Source organism: Corvus brachyrhynchos, unplaced genomic scaffold, assembly GCF_000691975.1.
Source record: "Corvus brachyrhynchos isolate BGI_N302 unplaced genomic scaffold, ASM69197v1 scaffold48, whole genome shotgun sequence".
Taxonomy (NCBI): Eukaryota; Metazoa; Chordata; class Aves; order Passeriformes; family Corvidae; genus Corvus; species Corvus brachyrhynchos.
Genome location: NW_008240027.1, coordinates 5766470 through 5778799, shown reverse-complemented (window position 1 = coordinate 5778799; position 12330 = coordinate 5766470). Strand labels below are relative to the sequence as shown.

The window sequence follows — 12330 nt, the reverse complement described above, 5'->3', positions numbered from 1 at the left end:
CGTCGGGCAGCTGCCTCCCAGCTCAGCCCTCGCTGCTTCGGCCTCCCCGCAGGGAGCGGGATGAAGGAACTGAGACGGACAAACTTCCCCCGAACAAACCGAACGGAGCCGTTTTGATCAAAAACCTGTGGGAACAAACCGCGCGAACAACCATGCAGCCTCTCCCCTACCTTATCATTCCAATTACATTCTCCTAATCTACAAAATTGAAAGGTAATGAGCAGTTTTTCCTTAAACCACATTAAATAACACTGTCAAAATGCAAATTTATTCATTAAGTATAAATGAGTGTGTTAAATATTCATGAATTGTTGCTTGCAGTATATAATTAATCCCATGGTCTGTGTGTCCAAAAGCATTTAGGAGATAGAGCTGAGAAGACGGTGCTGTAGAATGATAACATTTAAAGCATGTTTTTAAAAGCAAAGGTCACCAGCCCTTTGGATTCTAAACTATTACCAGTGCTTATAATTCATTGTAATACCTCTTCAACATGTACACAAGCTTTCATGATTCAAGGTTTGTATCCTCAACCTTTGCTGTCTAATAATCTATTCAAGAAAAGAAATACTTGAGAGCGGAAGGTGCTGTTAAATTATCCCATTCACTACTGATGCACTCAAATTAATACAGTACTTTCCACATTTTAAAACTCCCAAGGACTGCAAGGCTGCCCTTGAAAAATGATGCAGTTTGACTCCCTGGTCCTCTTTTTCCTGGGGGGAAAATAAAAAAAGTGAATTCTGACACTTGAACCATCACTAAAGCTCGTTGCCTTTTCAATTATCATGAAAGATAAAACAAAGGTGTCACACCAGAAAAAGGCTGGCCTCTTCTTTCTCTGTGCTTTATAGTCATTTGCAGATATGAAGGAAACTCCCTGAATCCTGTACTAAGTTTTAAGTAAGTGTTCCCATTGATACCAGTGAGAAGTACAGTACATAAAGCACTGGAATTTTAGGTCTCAATGTCCTTAGTTTAAATATTCACTCTTTTCTCTGCCCCTCTTAAATTCCCACTGCTTCTTTTCATGTAACTGAAACCGCTTTTGAGAACCTCTTTGTCAGTCTGCTTCGTACGTTTTTGGGGAAGAATCTTTGAGGTGCTGATGAAAAGAACTGATCTTTTTCAAGACAGCATGAAGAAATAACAAAAAATAAAATCATTATAGTGTTCACAGTAATTCCCTTCACAATCACTTGATGTTCTCAAGGTGCTTACTGCACACAGCTTTCAGCCAGTTGTGCAGTACAGACTCTGCTGCTTCCCCTTCCTTCCACAACACTTGTAGAAAAACAGTACATGACAGTGACTCTGTGATGAGATCTGTGATGTTTTAGTGTATGACATTTTTACCATGCCATTTTGTGTGTTTATGTGAGTGTGTGAATTAATCAACACAATACCAAGTGATTCACAATTCCAAGTAACTCAACCTGTTGTTCACAGCACAGGCCAGAGAAACCAGGAGCTGCAGGGCTGTGCTCCAACAGATTTTTTTCATGTTTTTCCCTGTGAAAATGTAACAAATGGTTTGGCATTTGTATGCAGACAAGTTTTGTTCATTCAAAGCCAGGAGGAATATCTCTGCATGGCATGGGGCTTGTACTGTACCATGTGGATTTATCCTGCGAAATTAGGCGCTGGAAGATTTTTAGTTTCTACACAGTATCTTCAGGGGAAGCATTTGCTTAGCTCCCTTCCTAGTTCTGCAGAACTATTACACAGGGCAAGGCTGCAATCAGACTTTTTACCAGGTGACATCACCATACATCAAGTGTCTTTCACCTATCAGGTCACTAAGATGATGAAGCAATGCAACTTGTAGTGTGTCAAAACAATGAACTGAGCATTTTTTCTGGAGTGCTGACAAAAAAAAAAGGCAATGTGAGACCAAATTGATTTGATTAACCTTATTTTAAGGCCTATGCAGAAGGGCTTGATGAACTATGAGGCACTAGTCAAAGAGGTAAGCCATCAAACCTCAAGGCCAGGCAGCTGCAATCCAAGCACTGTTGACAGGCAGTTTACAAGACATTTGTGATAAGTGCTTTTGTTGTAATTAAAAAGCTGTGCAAGTCTACCCAGTTGTGTTGTAACCAGTACCTTATCTCCTGCACCAAAATGAGGACAGACCTCACCTGTCAAAGACAATTAATTTAGATAGCTCTCCTCTGGACAGGAGAAGAGTTAATCAGAAATTCTCTGGTAGAATGTTTTCCTTTTGCCAGTGAAGAATGCTAGCTGATTGTAATTTAAATCTCCCATACAAACACGCAGACTTTGATCAATCTTACGACAAAACAAGCCAAATCTTAATGTTTCATTTTTTGACAGTTCGTTTGCTCACTTTACACACAGTCTCAGAACCCAGACTCCCTAGTTCCCAAATTCTGCCAGTCCCGAGGAGAGATGGGAGCTGCTAGCCCAGGGATTGAGCAGCCCACAGAGGTCTGGTTACTCTGTGCAACAATAAACAGAAGGGCCTGAGCAGATGCATTAACACAGTCTACACTTTCATTTGAAAACAGATAGCTTCCCTCCATCTCCAATTCACCCCCATCCAAATTTCAGAATTCTCCAGAGGCAGAAGTGTTTTTCAAAAAAGGACAGTTAGGGATCATGTGTAGCCCAACCAATTCAGGGGAAAGGCTGGAGATTAAAGACGACTGGAAAGACTGAATGCATCAGTGACTCTGCAGCATAGGGACTGTCTCACAGATCCTAGACAAGGTCAGGGAACCCTGAACACTGCTTAAAAAGAAGAACATCTGTGTGATCCTCCAGGATATTATCCTTGGCTGGTGAATGAAGGAAGACAGGAAAAAAAGATTCTGAACATGGAGCATGTGTCTTTTGATGCAGGTGAAAAGATGACACCATTTAGGTGGTCTCCTGTTCTGTAGAAAGGCAAACAGCCTGCTAGGAAAGAGGCTAAACATAAGTACTAAAAGAGGAATTGACAAAAAAAGCAGCCAAATCCAACAAAAACCCCCCAGTCTTTCTGGATGAAATTAAGCTGGCAAAACCAAAATTCATGAAGAATGTAAAAGTATTTTCTATAAAAAGATTTTCTATAAAACAATACCAGATAGTCTGGGTAAAAAAAGAAAGGAATTAAAATTACATATTTATAAATTCAGTGTAGCTGGTAGAACTGCATAACTGAAACATTAAAATCAATGGTTATAACCTATTTTTAGAAAGATCGAGTAGAGAGAAGGAGAAGAAGAGTGGCACTCTACAGTAAAAGAGCCACAGTCTGTTTTCAGGACACTGGCAGCTCAGAAGCAAATGATGTGAATGCAGTGGATCAATACTCTAACAGATAAAACACTAGATGGGATAGTAGCTGCTGTCTGCAAATCACCAAATCATAGAAGACAGCAGGATGACTGGATGCCTTTGCACCTTCTATAATGTGTAGGAGCAAAAAAACTGCACAATCATCTGAGACTGCAGCCTGCCTGACATATGCCTGAAGTTTCATGATGCTGAATTTCATCTGCTGAATTTTTGAACACTCTGTATGAACATTTCTTAAACCAAAATAGAGAACTCTCCAAGAATGAGAAATTTATGTGAGATAACATCTCTGAAATAATGAAACATAATCAGAGGTAGTTGGTAAGAAAAGTGAATTAATATTAGTGGCTATGATTGATTGCTCTTTACGGGCACAAAGAGAATGAAGCCCACACAGTTACATGGATGGTGCAGTCTTTTTACCAGCCTGAAAGTTATTGAAAAGGAGAATCAGCTAGGAGAGAGAACAGGTCAATATTTGGAAAATACAAACATTTATTGGCTGAAAAATCAGGAAAGAAAGTTGTATGGGTTCAAAAAATATCTAGATCAAAGGGTTAATGAAAGCCTCTACTTAATTGTAAATCAATGAAATGAGAAAAGGTTAATAATATTGAATATGGAGTAGAACTAAGGCTTTATGTATATAATTCCTCCAATAAGTGTAGCCAAGTTGTAAGGAGAAATTTATGGCCAGAGAATTGAGGACAATATTTTTCAAAATCATTACTAACTGACAATGGTACCAGTTCTTTATCAGATTGAAGTGGAAGATTTGTTAAGAGTAATAAAGACAAGAAAGAAGTGTTCAATAAGTATTTGTGTTCAGTATCCTTGTATTTAAGGAAAAGACAGAGAATTGATGATACTCTATGAGGATGATAAACTACCAGGCCACAAAAAAAATTTTTGGGAAACTTCAGGTAACTTGTATCCAAGATTTGTTCAAGAGCTGACTGCAGAATCTCTACTATTATCACTGCTTTTTGCTAAGCCTCGGAACAATTGGGAAGGTTCCAGAAAGCTGGAAGAAAACATATGTTGTGTTAATATTTAAGAAGGATAAACTTAATGACCTAGATAATTACAGTCCTGTCAGTCTGAAATTGATCTGGAGCAAAGTAATGGAATGGCTGACAGGGGACTCAATTACTAAGTAATTAAAGAGGAGAAATATGCTAAATGCCAATCTAAGTGCAATATGGAAAATAGATACTGTCAAACACATTTGCTGGCTTTTTTTCCGATTTTGAGTACAAGTGAAAGACAACACTGTTGATACACTTTGATTCTATATGACATTTGATGTGGTATTCATGACATTTGAGTCAAGAAAACATGATAATACAAAACTGACATGTCTCACATTAAATGAATGGAGAACTTGTTAAGTGACATTTCAAAATGGAAATTTAAATGGAGAATGATCACAGAATAGGTATTCTGCTGGGATAGCTTCACGGGCATACACTAGTTCACAATTTTATCAATAATTTAGAAGAAAACACAAAGGTTTGCAGAAGACTCAGTCATTACAGAAGAAATCAGTAACAAAAAGAAAATATCACTGAAACTGTTGACAAGAATTACTGGGTGATCTGGTGCAAACGAATAAAATAAGATCCAAATGTAAAGTCACAGGAGCAAAAGCTTCAGGGGTCTAGGCTGGCTATTCCGTGGGGGTTTGAAAGCTCTAAGAGGTCTAATTCAACAATTAAACTGTTTTTTACTTGATTATCTGGTCCTATGACAAGTAGTCAAATAAACTCACATTCCCATCCCATGTCACTACTATCAAGACTGGATGTACTTCAACAGTAATATATCCAACCATCCTGCATGGAAAAAGGACAAAATGAATCAATATTACGTCATGCTACTAATATGCATTCAGAGCTCACACTGTAATAGCTCTGAAGTGAACATTTTGGTTTATGCAGAGAGTATGCCTGAAAAAGTAACACACAAATTCTTAACAAGCCCTTTGGCGGGGTATCAGACTTGAAGGACCCTCAAAGCTGAGCATGTGAAAGGCATTTCTTCCCTTTATTTAGTCGTACCCTTATCACAGAAATACTCTTTTCATTTCCCTCACTGTGGTAGCTGGCAAAATAGCCCAGTTCTAAGTGGTATATACCAGAATCCAACCCAAAATTAGTTGGTAGCAGTTGCTGCATTACGTATGCCAGTGCTGGCAACTACACCCAGAATCTCCAGTCATTTCACAAACCCAGATACTCTACATGTGTTTACTTCAGCACATACAGCCCAAGTTAAAATTTACAGCTTGAAGCGTGTTCTTAGCTGGGAACAGGAAAATAGGAAAGTTAGAGACCAGAGGCTGAATGAGTTCTAGTTCTCTTCCTCCCTTAGCACCATGGGGTCCACTGGGGAAGAAAAATCACATCCTCACACTCTTGTCAACACTGTAGCTGCGAGTAGAGGTTTGCACCTTCTCCTGAGATGCGATCTCTCCCCCAGCCCTTCAAACTTACATGGCTCTCTATGTGCTCAATGTCCATTCCTGGGGTTTCAGTGGCTTCACCCCTGAGAGCACTACACTCTGGGAAGGATGTGCCCTTTATGGACAGCATCCAATGGACCTTTTCCACAAAGTGCATTTGTGCCTGCAATGTGTTTTAATACACAGAAATACAATCATGAGTTATTGTAAGTGTAGGTTTTATGGCTAAGTTTACCCAACATTACTGAATATTTTTAGGGCAGGTGCCCTAAAACGTCTTTAAAGTGTGTGCAGCTGATTTATAACACTTTTGAGAAAAAAAATCTTTGTTTCCTTAAGTTCAGTGAACTGTCAGATGTTATTATAGTGGCATATACATAAACAAGAATAAAAGTATTTTGCACAAAATCATACATAAATTATGTCAGACAATTGGAAAATTGTATACATTTATTAATGTTTTAAAATAATCCAGGCACAATTTTGCAAATACATTGAAGCACATTCTCCAAATGGGAGCAAAAACTAAGTAACATATAGCAAGAAAACACATGGCAAAACATATAAAATAAGTATAAATAGTATGAAAGTTTTCTAAGTTCACAGTGGTATCTGCTATCAGTACACTTGTCAGCATTACAAAAAGGCAATCAAAGAATACATGTACAAAGAACTGTGTATCATGAACTGCCTAAAAAAGTTTATGTTAGCAGCATATAGTAGCAACTTTCTAAGAACAGAAGAACGCTTGCACACTGTATATACATGCACATATGCACACATATACAGATACAACTGGAAGGCCACAAGAATGAAATTACCCTGGGAAAATTATAAAGGGAATTTTTATGTGTCTTGCCGTATATAAAAACAATGCATGCATTAGCAAGCATCCAGCACGTCCAGGATAAAATTACATCCACGAGCAGAATCACATTAACTCTTCATCAAACAAAGCACTTGCCATGCTGTACCCATGCTGGATCACTTTGTCCTATACCTTAGGACTTATTGAGCACATTTGGATGGTAAATTTAGGAAGAATCAGGAGCCCTGGGTTACCATGTCTGACAGGAGGAATCAGATCTCAGATTTGAAAGAAAAATACCCATGGAAAAAATACCCATGCAAAGCCTGAGCTGTAAGACAGTCTAGCAGGAATTCCACTTTCCTGTGGGACAGTTCAGTACAGTGGCCTCACTTAATGAGCTTTAGTTTGCATGATGGAGCATTCCTAAGCATGTGCACCAGATTCCTTTTGGATGGAAAAAAGGATGTGCTCCAATCAGTAGTGGCATTCAGCTCATGGGATCAAACTGGAGATCGGTGCAGAGATCAGGTCCTTAGCACCAAGAGTTTCAGGCTACAGATCCTATCCAGCTAAGCTAATTCTTTGCTAACACAGACACAGGCTTTGGAAATACACAGAATAAACATTAATCAACAAGTACTATAAGCTGTATTTACCATGTAGATTAGTCTTAGTTGTTCTTACCTGCCCCTAACTGATAAAAAAAGGACCTTCCCTACGGACACTCATTGTGTTTGCAGACGTGTGAGTGTGTCTGTGTAGGAGGAGGGCACAGGTGATCAGCCAGAAGAGCAGCGGGCACACAGTTTGTTTTTCCTTTGGCCATCTTCAGAAATACTATTTTCAGTAGCAACAATATGAAAAACTCTGCAGGCATCTTAGACAATCTTCTGTATGTTCAATTCCTATTAAAAAGATACTCCCATAAATATAAAAACTTTGGGATCACTGCCCTCCAAACCTCTTAAAAATATCTGTATCAAAAAAGTCATTCCTGAGTTACACTCAGGATGTGAGATTTCCTTAGAGCACAACACAGAATTGTGATTGTGAGTGCCAGAGTAGGTTCACAAAAGCAAGCTGAACTATTTCTGATATTTCAGTGAAAAATGTCAAATTTGGTAATTATTTCCTGACTGGTTTCAACAGTTTATTTACTGCCAGCTGCTAATGGCACTTTCAGAACTCCAGCAAAGTGCTCTGGGCAACATATGATATGAGAGAAAGAAAAAGTACTACTTCTGCTGCTTGAACTAAGTTTACACAAAACTTACATTATTTATTATAGTGGAGAATAAAATGTCTAACATCCTATCATGCATAATACATGGTAAGAACATGCATTAGTTCAAGTTTACAGTCTCTTTATGGCCAGTAAATGAGAACAGCAGGCAGATGCTGATTGCTGCATATTTTGAGGAATTCCCAGAAATAGCAAAAGCAATGTAAAAAAAGACATGAAATCAGCTGCTTAAGACACCCATAAAATAGTGACTCTTTGTGAGTTAATCATACAAACAATAACAAAACCCAGTGATATCTTTCCTATCATATTCAAAGAAACTGAGTTCAGCACCTGAGGTGAGACTGTGGCCCAAGCAAATCATTCTGCTGACTGGAAAGTGTATCCCTGCTCTGACACTCTGCACCCCCAGGGCAAATTCAGCACTTTCCTGATCCACAGAAGGAGAGGATGGGCAGGCTTTGTGTGGATCACAGGCTGCATTAGTCAGACGGAGAATTCTTCTCCAATGGGGCTGGAAAGGGCCCAAAGCTGCAGCTGGGTGGGGACCTGCAAAAGCTGGGGGAGCAGGCGCAGATGTGCCAAACACAGTATTACAGTTTCCACAGAAGTCCTGTCTTTCAATGGAGAGAGACCTTCTCTTTCTCCTTCAACCCCTTTTAGAGGGTTTGCCTAGGAAACTAACCCAGAACAGACACACAAGACTTCTGTAGATTATGCTGTACAAGGTTTACTTCCCTTTCCCTGTGACTTTAGCTATATACATCATAGCAATACCCACAAAAATATATATGAATCTGGTGGCTGGCTTCACTCCTCTGTGGTTAAGTTCCATTCCTGTGCATCCTCTCAAGAAAGAAGGAACAGAATGGGACACATCTGATAAAAATGTTTCCTCCACAAAGGAACTGAATATAGTCAGGAAAAACAGGACTTTTTTTAGTAAATACATGACAGTTGTTCACAGTACATTACAATGCCCACAGAGAGCTCCTGTGTGGTACTACCACAGAGATTCACTCCTGTGGTTCATCATGAACAAACCCCAGGCTTGCCTGAGCACAACTAAAAACACACTATTTCTGGCATACATGCAGGACAAAAGACAGCAAATGATAAGCATCAATATGCAAAGTGCTTCTGATTTTCTACTTACTACGGGCATCTATATCCATCTATATTCACAAGGGATTACTTATTTAATTCTTACTTACCTGGACATGTCTTCTGGTTGAGCATCTGTGCTCTGCTGCCAGCTATCTTTGTGTGAGGTTCTACTTCAGTCCAGCCCACAAACAGGTGAATAATGAAAGACCATCAGCACCAGCCTGCCAGGAGTTGGATGGGCTTCTCTTTATTAATTCTGCAAAGCATTATGTGCACATGGTACTTCCCAGCCAAAATACTGCTCACCTTAGCACCCAGGAGTGCAAAGATTTTACTCTGGGGTAGGTGCAGTATTCATGAACTTGCCAAAGCCACTTCCATTAGTTTTGAAGTGAGTCCTCAGAGATTCCTAAATCAGTGAGTGTTCAGATAATTTGTGTCAGGCACTTCTTCACCCCTGGTGTTGTTTATGTGGAAATATTTAACAACACAGAATTTGCCTCTATTTTTTCCTGTAAAGGCCATGTTTTCCCATTGCTGATAATTCCTACTAGAGAGAGTAGGACAATTATTCTACACAGGAACTAAAGGCATTTGAAGAAACTGAATACTTTAGTAAAGTACTTCCAGGAGAGATCAACGGGTACTCCTTGCCTAAAGCACTTTAGGGGCATTTTTTAGAAGTTGGAACACCATCTGCTCCTAAGTAGAGCTCTCCATCAGTTCTTCCCATTTACTGATGTAACTGATAGGAGCAGTCTGCAGATGGAGCCTCCCAGCCCAGATGGAAAGGGAATTTGGCTGGATGTATAGACTAATTTTTCTCTCTCTGAGAAGAGGCCTTGGTATAAGCAGAAGGATGTGACCTGGACATCTAATGGGGATGAAAAGGTTGGGATCATGTCTGTTGTGTCAGTTTGGAGAGAAAAAACAACACTTTTTAATCTTATTCAGTCAATTATCCATGAATAGTAATTAGCCAGTCAAAAAAGATATTCTTTAATGAAAATTTCTGCTCTACTTTGAAAAAAAAGTCAGAAGGTAATGCAACATAAAGTATATTAAAATTTAAATGTTTATTAAAACCAAGCCATTTATGCCTTTTTTCCCCTCTTTTTTTTAACAAGTTTATTAAATCCCCCTAATTTTAAAAGAAACTTTTGGTGACTTCTTAGCTCACTGATGGCAAAAAAAATGCCAAACTATTTTTGAGCATTTCTCTATTAGCCTCAATGTGAAAAAGCATTTTAAAAACTTCAGGTAAACTCCCTGCTTGTTTTATACACATGAGTAGTTGATTAAAATAGGACTGCTTGTATGAATAAGCAATTAGGGTATGATTACATTCAGGTAAACTGTAGTAGGTTTTATCTTAAAGAATTAATAAGTGACTCTCAGCTGATGTCTTAACTGCTCCCAGAAGGTGAACCACCAAGGTCCCTTATACACATCCAAGTCCTACGCTCTTTCTTTAGTACCACAGCTGATTTTTAACAGATTTCAACCAAGTAATTTCTTTGCAGAATCATCTTTAACACGGTGGTCACAGTTCCTTACTCATAAAATAAAAATCATGTAAATATGCATTTTTAACTTCTGCTAAAGACAGGCTCATTTAAATAAGGGAACTGATGTTCATTTTCTCTAGTATGAATGAAGCCTGCTGCAATGTTTCTAAAGTGGATCAGCTCTTAGTGCAAATCCAAGCAGAGAGCAACAATTTCACTTTGCTCTGTGACAACTGAACTCTAATTGTGTTCTCAATTTTGTGTACATATAGATGTTCTTAGAACTGTACTTTTCTTAGCTACCCTTTGTGATATTGTTTCATGCAGCATGCAAGCACTCTTCAAAGAGCTTCAGGATGAAGCACATCTTTTACAACACGTTTATGGTGAATTGGCAAGTATTAATTATCTTAGAAACTTTCTCAGGCTTTAAAACCACCTTGCACATGAACAAGGGAGAAACACTGGGGGGAGAAATGCTCTGCTTTATGAGGACACTTCCATATAAGTCTGTCCAGCCCAAACAATTTCCATGTGCAGCACTTTCATAGCAGTTTTCTATTAACCCAGAAACCTTCTAAACACCAGTTCAATTGGCTGATGTTCTTCTTTCAGTTCCTCTTCCCTCAAGGGAATGATAGAATTTCCCAGGCTGCCCTGTACAATATGTGTGGAACATTCTCCCTAATTCTGCATTTCCTGCATTCTTCAAATCCTGCATTACAATTTTTTATTAGCTTTCCATATATCCAGACACCCATCTGAACTGAAAAGATGCATATGGTGATAAATCTGGTTTTGCTACTACAGCTCTTCATCCAACCATGACCCTTTTTCACCTTTTGATTTCATCCCATGCTGTATCAGCCTACAACTGATTTTAAACTTCAGGGACAAGAAACAGCCACTTTTAATTACTTGTATATCACAGCCTGTAGTTTTCAGACACTTTGGGCACCTCTTCTTCAAAGAAATATAGAAATAAATTGAAAACGGGAATATTCATCTCAACAGCTTTCAAGAAAGTCAGTCAAGAAAGGGAGTAGGAAAATACTATTGTTCTCATTTTCCAAACAGGAAGGTGAGACATAAAGTCATGCAAGAAGTCTGGGACAAAGCCTGTATTTGAATACAGATGTTTATCCAAGATCATAAGCATGGCCCCAGCCTTTGTCTGACAACCAGAATGAATACTTAGAGTACTAAAGTAAGCAGTGAAAGCTGAGCTATATTAAAAAATAAAATCAGAGAGCTGCATTTATGGTAGAAAATAGAAAGGGCAACAGAGATGATACCCTGGAATCACCCACCAACAGGACCAAGAAACCAATGATCAGGAGAAGGAATACTGGTGAAGAGATTTCCTCCCCATCCTAAGAGTTGGAGCCGCTGATGAGAGAATATATATGCAATGAACATATAAAATATAGATTTATATATACAAATATACAATAGGAAATAGTCAGTATACAAATACTTACATGTAAAAATAGCTTTTTACTTTCCCCTTTTCTTGATTTACAAAAGCATACAAAGTTTCCTGTTGCTTAATGTTTAAGTAGTGTGAGTAAACCCTGTGTGACATGTTCCACAGGTAATTTCTTCAAGTGTTCACAGTATTGGCTATTACAGTGTTGAATCTGACATTACAGATGTTAAAATATTCATAGGACACATTCTAAACTTAAAGCATTAGTTTAAATACAGTTAAATAAAACTCACATGTGTAGTTGAATTATGGTCATATTACAAATGAGTCTGCTGCAGTTGAAAACTTTCCATGACAGTAAGCTTGGAAATATATATTTAAACTAGAGATGAGTGTATTTTAAGATTCTTGAACTGCATTTTAATGTGCAGATAATACTGTGAGATGGGGATTTCTTTCAAC

The 12330-nt window shown here is 38.5% G+C and overlaps 1 long non-coding RNA gene across 1 annotated transcript in view; it reads left to right on the top strand.

Moving 5' to 3' along the window:
* Positions 1 to 6: 6 nt before the first annotated feature.
* The window catches only part of LOC108448977, a 29550-nt gene continuing 17226 nt past the window's right edge, over positions 7 to 12330 (top strand). Inside the window, exon 1 of the long non-coding RNA XR_001865059.1 lies at positions 7 to 213. This is a non-coding gene — a long non-coding RNA (uncharacterized LOC108448977). The remainder of the gene's footprint in view (positions 214 to 12330) is intronic.